The following is a 12,426-nucleotide window of genomic DNA, read 5'->3' as shown; positions in this document are numbered from 1 at the left end:
CACTTTTGATTGGCCAAAATGTATCGTAATACCAGGTGTAAACAGGGCCTTAACGCCTGACATACAGTGTGCAATTTCAGCGACGTTTTTGTTAAATACCAACTCTCACTGTATGAGCAAATCGTATGCAATGTAAAGCCAAAGCTCACAAGTTACTATAGGCTCACACTATAGGGTCTGATCATCGATCTGCAACTTGACTGCTCACATATGTGTGAAATACTGTGATAGAAGGCCATCAAATAATGCTTTCCTGAGAAGCTATTCATAAGCAGGAGGAAATTATGAGTCTGAATGAAAAGCAGCAAAAGGCATATTTTGGGTTAACATATTTAGGGTTATTTGGGGATAGAATGATCTCATGTAATACCCCCGCGGCCAATGCAAAATTACCTAATTACCTCTTAACTAACAGAAAAACCATTAAAAATTATTACTCTAGTTAAAGTGTGTGTGTGTATGTGTGTGTGTGTGTGTGTGTGTGTGTGTGTCATCTACAGGCAAGCAATTTTGTTATTAAAGTACAGAGTATCAATGAATAAATAACAGTATTCAACTGCAACATTCCCGTCTTCTTAAATGTGTTTCTATGCATGTTAAGATAAAGAATACAGAATGTAAAGCAGCCCTTGTTTCTCTGGAGAGAAAATAACCTTATGTTGACATACTGCATTGTTTTCTCTAACAGAAAAACAATAAATTACATCAAGACAAACGGCAGAGCAGAGGTTCTCACGTCATTCGTGAACCGCCGTGTGCACGGAAGGTCAGACTGCTATCACACAGTGTCGATTTGAGAGGACGTCTGGCACAAACACACTCACACACACATAAATGATGGCCATTCTGAGGGAATCTTCAGAGGAATGGAGAACAACAGGCACAATCTGCATTTCTCTGATCGTCCTCACATTACCTTTCAACCTCCTCCTGAGAGCTATAATTACAGGAGGTGTTCTGCTGTTATGGTTTTGTACATTTGTCCCCCGAACATGTGCTCTTTTGTCATCTCAACACCTGTGCTGGAAAAGGTGAGACTATGAACGTCACAGTGTCATTGGATAATTCAATGCTCTAGACAGAGACTAGGATATCATAGATACTTGGAAGTGGACTCTTCTGACACGTGTCGGTAAGCAACCACCTAGAAATGACCCCTAGCAACAACCTAGAACACCCTAGCAACTCATTTTGCATGGACAAGCTGTCAACCCAGTGAAACCTGACATATGAAATAATGGTTAGAATTGTATTTATTTTCTTATGGCTAATATAGTATGATATAGTGAGAATATGGAGCTTGAACTGAAAGGAAAAACTCTTTAGTTTTACAGAATTGTGAGATATAAACTCTAAATTGCGAGAAAATAAAAGTCAGAAATCTGAGTGTATATCTCGCAATTCTGACTTTTTTTCTCCGAATTGTGAGATAAAAACTCACAATTACCTTTTTTATTGTTTCATCCTGTGGTGGAAATGGGCTTCTATACTTTCCTTTACAGGTTCTACACACTTACACACAAGAAGAGATGTCAGTCTTACCTACAAACGAGTGTATCTGTCACCAAAGCACTACAGATGACCGACCCAGAACTAATTTATTTTCCCCTGTAAATGATTAAGTACGGCCCCTTCAACTCTTTCCGTCAATTAAACATTCAGAAGTTGGAGTTACATGATGCTGAGAGTCTAAAAATGCAGAAAGTTTCCTGTGAGGGGTAGGTTTAGGGGTAGGGTTGGTGTAGGGCAATAGAATATACGGTCTGTACAGTAGAAAAACCATTACGCCTATGGAGAGTCCCCACAAGGATAGCTGACCAGACATGTGTGTGTGTGTGTGTGTGCGTGTGCGTGTGTGTGTGTGTGTAAGGATGACACGCTGACGGACTCTGATTCACTTCGCGTGAATCACTCACATTTATCAATTATGTGATTTGAAGATATTTCCTGTCCTAAATTTAGTAGATTTGGATGCAATTCCTGAAGTTATTCTCATTGCTGTAGTCTATATGTCTGTGGTCAGACTACAATATACAGTACATGACTGCATTACTAAGTCTGCTGTAAACAGTGTGTTTACTGTGCACCAACATGATCGCTTCTAGGTATTTGTACGTGAAGTATGTTCTGTCGCACATTTTACTTGAATGAATAATGTCACCTGCTTGCAAAATATTTATTTTATAAATTTTTTTTTTTTCAAATGAAGTCAGTATATTAATATTGTACACTTCAGTGTCTTTTCAAACAACAAATTCAGACACTTAATGCCAGATAACAGCTTGCGCCTGTGTAGTCAATTTACTGGTAAAATTATTTAACACTCAAAAAAGCAAGTCTTAACCCAATTTGCACTTGACGTGGCTGTGAAAATATGCACTGCTATGATAGATTGCATTGGTCATTGTGGATATGATCTGGCTGCGTATGTGTTCTTTTATTTGCGTATCGTCAGTAGCTCACCTACAGAACTTTCATCTCCCTTGGTGTTTTTATGGGATTGCGGTCTCATGTTCATTTGCCCTGTTTAGTAACTCGGGCACATACACTAATGTATAAAATTTTGGGGTCGGAAAGATTTTTAAAAATATTTTGAAAAGAAATGAAGTGTCTTATGCTCACCATAAAGCTACATTTATTTGACCAGAAATACAGCAAAAACAGTAATACTGTAAAATATTATTACAATTTGAAATAATTGTATTCTGGGTGAATATATTTTAAAATGTAATTTATTCCTGTGATGTCAAAGCTGAATTTTCAGCATCATTACTCCAGTCTTCAGTGTCACATGATCCTTCAGAAATCATTCTGATATGCTGATTTGCTGCTCAAGAAACATTTTTATTATACATTATTATTATCAGTGCTGAAAACAGTTGTGCTGCTTCATATGTGATACACTTGTTCAGGATTTTTTGATGAATAGAAAGGTCAAAAGGTCAAAGGTCTCTTCGACTCATTATTTGGTTAGTAACAATATAAATATTCATTAAAAACTGATCATACCAGGACACCATTTGCTGATTAAACTTGAGCATAATAAGGTCATCTAACAGCAATGTAGCACACGTATGTAAGAAATGATTATCTATGCATCATGTCCACTATTTCATACACTACTAAAAATGTATACAGTACACTGAAAAGAAAAATGCCTGCAGTCTAGTGAATGCTTGCTGTTGGTTACAGATAACCAGCTTAGACTAGTCATACCAAACAGTTCATGTAGCAGCATTAATCTCTCCTCTCACTCTTCCTGGAATCTGCAGTGGTTACAGACCTAAATCTTTAGCTTGCTACGTCACTACAGCACACAACCGTGACTCACTGGCCCAACAGCCAATCACAACACACCAACTTATTACATTCTCCACACAACCTGCTTATCCGTCACTTACCCTTCCCAGAGGGGACATCTTCCTTATCGGGATGTTCTCTCTCTCTCTCTCTGGCAGGGAATAAAGCTCCTCATATAGTAAACAGCTTAAATTCAAACACGCTAGACACAACAGACCGCCACTGTCACCCAGGCTTATTTCAATGTTGTTAAAGCGATCACGGACAATTAGATCAGTCAACTGAACGCTTCAGAATGTAAACATTAACACAAAGCAGGCCATGCGTACTTAGCGCTGTAGCATTTCTTCAGTTGATCAACAGCTGTGGTCTTTAGCTTGAGTGTCTGTCATCAACAACCCTAAAAACCTGTTCATCATCTCCTTATCGCTGTCTGGCGGTCACACAACGCTGCATTTAACAGCAGTTATTTTGACCCGAATAAGCCTGGATGATCTGATTAGTGAGTGAAGGCTAACAGGGAAACAGTTATAGTGTGTGAGAGTCTTGTGGTTAGATACTAGACTCATAAAATTAGCTTTTAAATCCATGTTTGTTCACACTCTATTGAAGCTGGCTTACAGCATATAGTTAATTTTAGAACAAATCTACACTGTAAAAAAAAATCGGTGACATTTACGGTAAAAAAAACTTCACCGTAAAAAAATATGGTGGCAGCATGTTGGTTTTACAGACTTAACTTAAATTCACAATAATAAAAAAAAACATATTTCATTCATTGGTATAATGTTTATATACCAACCTATTGAAATACTAATATCTGTTTTGAACCATTGTAATACACTGATAACCACCAAAACAGGTGGTGATGAGAAAGTCACATGATGAACCAAAACTCATCACAAACAGCTCTTCCACAAGCTGAGAAAGTAAATACTAATATATAGAAGGTGCACAGTGTCATGCACACAAACACATGGTAACACGCATGATACTGAAATAATGCAATAAACATTCATTTAACAACATTAGATGTAAGATAAAACCCTAATGTGCACAACTGATAAGAAAAAAACTAAGATAAAATATAGTTATCTCAATGAAAACATCAAATATCAGGTGTCATGCAGGGAATTCTGGGAGTGTCAATTTATGGTCTTTCACTGTGAATTATGCAATGGCTTTTTTCTTTTTCACTTCCAAAAACCAAAATTCTAACAGTATTTTACTGTAAAAATTACATTAAATGTAATTATAGTTATTCACCATATATAGTATGCGACAGGTTTTTACTGTAGCATTTTTAGTCTTTTACTGTTAAAATCACGATCATTAGAAAATACTTTTTTAAAATTTAAAATTAAGATTAATTGGAATAAATATTAAGATGCTTTAATGTTTTTGAAAGAAGTCTCTTATGCAAGTCTGCTTTCATTTGATTAAAAATACAGTAAAAACAGTAATATTGTGAAATATTATTGCAATTTAAAACACTTTTTTTTAATGTAATTTATTGCTGTGATCAAAGCTGAATTTTCAGCATCATTACTCCAGTCTTCAGTGTCACGTGATCCTTCAGAAATCATTCTAATGTGCTGATTTGATGCTAAAAAAACACACACAAAAAAAACATTTATTATCATTATCAGTGTTGAAAACAGTTATGCTGCTTCATGTTTTTGTGAAAACTGTGAAACACGACCATTCTAAAGTTTAGGGTAAGTAAGATAAATAAAAATAATACAAATACTTTTATTCAGCAAAAATGCATTAAATTGATCAAAAGTGACAGTAAATGCATTTATAATGTTACAAAAGAAAACGTATATTTCAAATAAATGCTGTTCTTTTGAATTTTCTATTCATCAAATAATTCTGGGGGGAAAATATTAAGCAGCAAAAAAAAAAATTCAGCTTTGATGATAATAAGAACCATTATTAATAACTAAGTACAAATAATAACTGATGAAATTTCAGCTTTGCCATCACAGGAATAAATTCTAATTACATTTTAAAATATATTGAGATAGAAAACAGGCATTTTAAATTGTAATAATATTACACAATATTACTGTATTTTTAATCAAATGAAAGCAGCCTTGTCAAAAACATTAAAACATCTTAATTATTCCAAACAATTAACTGGTAATAAATAAATATATATATCAGCAAACACCTTGATACAATCAAATAAATAGTGAAGAGGTTTACAGTTTGTAATTTTTTATTATTGGGATGTGTTAACGATGTGAGTGAGTGGCTTGAAGGAGATGAGATGGAATAGGATCAAGCGGACAAGTAGTAGGATGATTGGAAAGGATGAGTTTAGAGTTTTGTAATACAACATGGGCCTTCACAGACATATTTCTAAATAACCTACAGGTCCAAATGGTGATGCAAAGGCTAAAAATGTGTCAAGGTCATTTTTACAGCCCTTTTGTTCAGGCTCAGATGGGTCTTTGCACAAGTGCACAGCGGCCCACTGACCTCCACACCCTTAGGAAACACTTTACACCAACAGGAGAATCAGTACAGGAGTCCATTCATGCTGCGAAGACAAAGATCAATGCATTTTTCAGTCTGTAATAAAACACGTGCCGTCAGATTGTTAGCAACCTGTCACCAGCACAAGCAGTGGGATTTCACACATGGCAATGATGAAATGCAAAGCTCTGTAAATCTTCATGGGATTTGGATTTTGTTTCTGTGCTCCTGCTGCATGAAGGTATCTTATGAGCTTATCCCTCAACACATGCCATCTATCTGCTTTTCCATCCAGAGATCAAAAGGGGATGTTGAAATTGTAACTCTGACTATGTTAGGCATACTGCATACAAAAATGGGAAGAGACAGCTAAAATGATCATTTCCAATCTGATTTGCTAGCTTCAATTCAGATTTACCCCACCACTGAACAACAGGTAGGTGGCTCTTTGTGTTGGTCAAAGAGTTTGTTGAAGTGGGCTTCTTGGTCAGTCAGTCATATTTATTTATAGAGAAGGTCTGAAGCCAGACTGATATTTATCGAAATTACCATTATCCTGAAGAAAAGAAGAAAGCATAAAAGCATTCTTGGGCAGCATAAAAGAGGATAATTAAAATAATTAAAAATAATAGCAGAATACAAGTTCACAAATAAAGACATGAAATATGTGTAAAATAATATTAAGAAATAATTTATCAAATTAATAAATAGTATGTTTCTATAAAAATACTAAAATAGTGTAGTGTTGCAGTATAAATAAATAAAATATTTTTATTTTATAACATTTATTTAAAAAGCAGCATGTTAATATAAACATACAATTATGAACAAATTATTGCATCATCATCATGTAAAACTTGTCAAAAATCAATCAACTTGTTTAATAATAAATCAACAAAAACATTATAAATAATAAAAAAAATCAACAAAAGAAATTATAAATAAACATTTATATCTAATTATATTTAATGTTGATAATTAATAAGTAGTATATTAATAGTATGTTAATATAGACATAAAAATATTGTAGTGTTGGAAATTTGTTGATAGTTAACTGTGTAAAAAAATAAAAGAAATACATTTTCAATTCTAATAGAAATTGTATGTTAATACATACATACAACAATACTATAGTATTAGAAACTTGTTGAGAGTTGTCTGTGTAAATAAAAAACAAACAAATACATTTTCATTTATTAAATGAATAAATAGTAAAGTAATATAAACATACAATAATATTTCAGTATTAGTACCGTGTTGATACTAGACTGTATGAGAAAGAAAGAAAGATTTTTTTAAATAATAAATAATGTTTATATACAAATTTAAAAATATTGAATTAAAAACGTCATGATAGTTGACAGAATAAATAAATACATTTTAATTTATAAAAATTAATAAATAGTATGTTAATATAGACATAAAAATTCTGTAGTGTTGGAAACGTGTTGATAGTTGTAAAACATAAAAATAAATGAATAAACAAACAAACAATAAATAAAAACTAGGTTAAAATAAACATACCAAAATATTGCAGTATTGCTAACTTGTTGATAATTGAGTGTATAAAAAAGATTAAAAATAAATTAATAAATATATAAATTTAGATTTATAAAAATACTAAATAGTATATTTATATATAAATACTTGATTTTTGTAGTAAATAAATAAATAGTCAGAAGACCACCACGTGGCACTGGTAAAGCAACATCAGGCAGCATCATGTAATAGGTGTAGATGATGAGGAGTTATGTTGAACTGAAGCTCTGCTCTGAAAGCCTCATGTCAGGTGAACAACACAGATCTGATGACTCATGCAGTGAAACTACACTTCTCTCTTGGGTTCACAGTGTACGCCAGAGCATAAATCTTTTACACTGCATGTCAGAGGGCACTCAACTATTAACTGACGGGTAAAAAAATAAATAAAATACAGTACACAAACCTGAGAGCATAGAAAACAGAGTACAAATGTTGCTGCAGCTCCATGTATCACATTGTCGAGGGACTGGCGGTCTGGCTGTGTTGCAGTAAGAATAAATGCAGGTCAGATGATTTCACAGTATTCCCTCTCTCGGTTCAGCCCTTCTGTTCATAAGAGGACAATTCACTGACAGCACAGTCAGCGCTTTCAACCAATCTAAATTTGGCCAGCTTGACTGCACATGAAAAAAAAAAGGCATTAACAGTCTCCAGGGACAAACAGAAGAGGGACAAATATTATTACCGCAGGATGAAGAAATGTAATGTATGCAAAACTACATGTGATTAATGTTTACAGTGCAACACATGACTGACTGCGAAATTAGAAGCTTATCCCTCCGTCCTGTAACACATTAAAGGAATAGTTCACCCAAAAATGAAAATTTGTTCACCTTCAGTTTATGTCTTCATCAGAACAGATTTGGAAAAATGTAGCATTGCATCACTTGCTCACCAATGGATCCTCTGCAGTGAATGGGTGCCGTCAGAATGAGAGACCAAACAGCTGATAAAAACATCACAATAATCCACAAGTAATCCACATGACTCCAGTCCATCAGTTAACATCTTGTGAAGTGAAAAGCTGCATGTTTATAAGAAACAAATCCATCATTAAGGATGTTTTTATCTTCAAACCATTGCTAAAATAGGAGTCCATAATCCATAATATTGCTTTCTGCAGTGAATCAGGAGAGAAATCTGCACAGATCAAGACCCGTTTACAAGTGAAAACAGTTCTAAACAAATATGTCAGTGGATTTTGATGTGAGAGGACAACAGGAGATGGACTTTTTCACTGGAGGAAGCGTTATTATGCATTACGGACTCATATTTTGGCCATAAGCGACATCTTAAACTTAAAATGTCTTAAAAAACGGATTTGTTTCTTAGAAACACACAACTTTACTTGTGGATTATTGTGATGTTTTTATCAGCTGTTTGGACTCTCATTCTGACGGCACCCATTCACTGCAGAGGATCCATTGGTGAGCAAGTGATGTAATGCTACATTTTTCCAAACTCATCGACATCTTGGAAGGCCTGAGAGTGAGTACATTTCCATTTTTTGGGTGAACTATTCTTTTATTGCATCAGATGTATGTGTGGAAAGATTCTGTAAACACACACTCCAAACACAAAGGAGGGAATTCACTAAAGAGTTGTGCCACTTTAGCTTACGATATTTGTACTATTGGCAAAAACCTGTATCTTATTGAATAAACATCTTCAATCCAGTTTAACAAGGCTCTAAATGCACAGTGAGTCTGTCAAATCAAGTCAAAAGTTCTGAGTCATTGTCACTTTCTCAGAACAGATCTTCTATTCTGAGCACTATGATTCTATGCACAGTAGGCTCATTATAGTCTGAATATTATGCATCTTATTCACAAAATTCAGTGCTATTTGCCTGCCTCAATAATGTTGCACTATTACATTTATTTTTGGGCACATTCATTCTTCATGAATTCCCCCAAGTGCCGATATGTCAACCTTCAAACCTGCCACACACTCACCCTTGTGAAAAAGAGGTGCACTTTAGCATACTTTTATAAAGAGTACTTGAAAAGTAAAAGCACTTTTAAAGAGTAATTGCAATTAAATGAAAATGTATTATAGTTTAATATATTAATTATTTATTAGTATTAATATATATTAAATGCAATTAGTTGAAGTTTAAAGTGCTCGACCCACTTAAGAAGGACTTGATTACATCATTATGTATTACTTCTACTGCCGTTAAACTACGGTTAAGGTTTACTGACAAGAATTTATATTATATACTTTAATGTATTTTTTTCCATTAAAATGTGTATGTCATAAATATATGTGTAATTTAAATACATTTCCAATGATGAAGTAATTTAGTACATGTAAAATATTATAATATAAAATGTATATTAGATTATTAATAATATTAATATAAAATATTAAACCCTATAAATATATATATATATATATATATTAAAATATATTTAATTTATCAAATATAAAAAGTGTATTATATGTAATATAATATATTAATATCGAATAGCAAACTACAATTAAAATCATGATCAAGTACTTTACATGTGCTGTACTGAAAGTGTACTTTAAATATTTTCAAAACAATTATTTGTTTTGACAGTACACAGTGCACTTTTTAATAGTGTCCTTATGAAACAGTCAGACAGACCCTTTTTAGGGGGGAAAAAATATCTTTGTCTTCATATAATGCTAGTGAATGGGACCTTAAACCCCATGGAACACAAACATGATAAGCCATGTGACCGCAGTTAATGAATCAATGTCTTCTGAAGGAAAATAATAGGCCTATTTAAAAAAAATAAAGTCTTTTCTATTTTGTTAAACTAAAAAAATATATATTTTGGGCTGGCTGTCATACATTAGTTCATGATTGCATATTAAGTGATTCATCAGGATGTTGTGAAGCGTGACAAGTGTCTTCTGAAGCTCACGTTGAGAGGTGATGTGGAAGCACTTAGGACTGTCACCTCTTCCTTTAGTTTCACAACACACATCACACTTCACAATGTGTTGACATTTACATTAAGCATGAACCCATGAATGGATGGATGACAGTTGGCCGAAAGCAATGATTATAGTTTGAAATAATAGTATTTTTTTCACAAACACACCTAACTTTTCACTCAGAAGAGATTCATACAGGGACGTATGGATTACACTATTGTAGTAATGTTGTCTCTGGTCTGTGAGCGTAAATGCGTTCAGGGGGCGTGGCTTTGGACAGCGATTGCAGGAAGGGTGGGACGTTCGCTTTCAGTGCTATCAGGCTAAAGTTAGCATTTTCCAAGATCTCCTACTGCACCTTTAAGTTGCCTTTTATTTAATTAAAATTATATGTAAGTACATCTTTTTATTCTTTTTTTTTTTTTTTTACTTTTAAGATTTGAAGTACACTACAAGTGCATATTCAGTATGATTAACAGCACTTATTTTTCACAAGGGCAGTGAATGCACAATTTATATAAGCTAATGATTCAAGGTGCAGACAGGATCTTTGTTACTGGACAAATGACTCCAGACTGTACAGAATACTTCACTGCTTCCAGCAGGTGTTATTTCAGTCTGTCTCACTCAATAACATACAGTCGTCCAGTCTCCCAGGCCTCTGAAATGCTGTCTAGCAGCACAGACGGTCTTTTCTAGGAGCGAAAAAAATGATGCATTGCTTTTCTTTATGACTTTACCTGGTCTCCGCAGTGCAGTGCTGTAAGTTATTTATGTCTGGCATCTATCGACTGCATTTAAAACCACATCAGAATGAATAAAGGTCTACACCTACATTTAATAATCTATTTTGCTGCTTCTGGGAATGCTGTTTGTCCACGTCTTATCTTTATTGATTGTCAGCCCACTGTAAAAATCTTCTATTTCTCTTTTTTGAAAGCACATTAATTGAGTTTGACGTGTACTTAATTTTTCCTGTGCAAAAATGACTGCACGCAAATACAGTGGGATGTGCACACATGCAAGAAGCTCAATGGGGATTAATTGGATTACTGCAGTTAAATCAGAAAGCTCACAATTATGAGGTCTTCATAAGGAAATCCTATTTCAGTCAGTTAGAAAGGCTAAAGGTTATATAACATTATATCACAGCGAATACAGTTCCATTGACCTCATGCTGGCTGGAAGATGCAAGTAAGAGCATCATCCTCATTGCTGGAGTTAATTGGTTTTATTCTTAGAGGCTTAAAAATAACTGACTGCAGAATGACGAATAGAGCCACTATAAACTGCCCAGCTAGCTGTATGTAGCATTAGATTGCATCACAGTTCACATACTTGGATTGAAAACTAAAAGCATGCAAATGAGTATTCTTTTGAGTAGACTATGTAGACAGCATTATGTCTTGACTCCCTTTGTTTCACACTGTTTGACCATGCATGTATCTGTTAGCATTTAACTAAATTCATTTCCATAAAATTCATTATTACCTTAAGTCAACATAAAACAGCATTTGCAAACTTACATAACACATATCAGAATAAACTGGGAAATTCAAAGAGAAAAAAAAAAACTTGTTTCTTGATTTTATCCTTCTGGAGTTTGATTATTGTTAGCATTATCCATTAGCTTGTGCAGCTTTGTTTACTATTGGCTTTGGTTAGGAAACATGTTTTAGGTTGATTAAGTCATTACATTTATTAAACATTTATGCAGATACACACTTTTTCTTAACATGAACCAATGAATCATTCAATAAAATCATAATTAAACTGCAAATAGAGTGCTGCCAGGATGAAGTATTTTTGTAGGCCAAAACCTAGAAACAAAATAGAATTAGCACTTCCGTTTCTTCAATCAATGTAAAATTGACATCTTATAGACGTCTATCAGATGTTTGTACACAACAGATGCTTTCCAGATGAAGTGATCTTTAACAGACATCTTGCAGACATGCATGTGCTATCTGGGAGCTCATCTACTCACTAGTCCACTTTTACAGTCATATTGTGTTTATCATCACATACTTGATAACTATTCTACCACAAACTTCCGTGGAAAATGTTTTTAAATAAAGACCGTAAGAGTTGGTGGTTATGATGAAGTCATGTGACTTAGGTGTTCATTTATAGACACAGTTAGCTTTTCACTTTTGCTGATTGTATTTAAGCTTCAACATTCATTCATTC

The sequence above is a fragment of the Sinocyclocheilus rhinocerous genome, unplaced genomic scaffold (genome assembly GCF_001515625.1).
Source record: "Sinocyclocheilus rhinocerous isolate Xijiao unplaced genomic scaffold, SAMN03320098_v1.1 scaffold86, whole genome shotgun sequence".
Lineage (NCBI taxonomy): Eukaryota > Metazoa > Chordata > Actinopteri > Cypriniformes > Cyprinidae > Sinocyclocheilus > Sinocyclocheilus rhinocerous.
Note: the sequence above shows the minus strand (reverse complement) of the source record.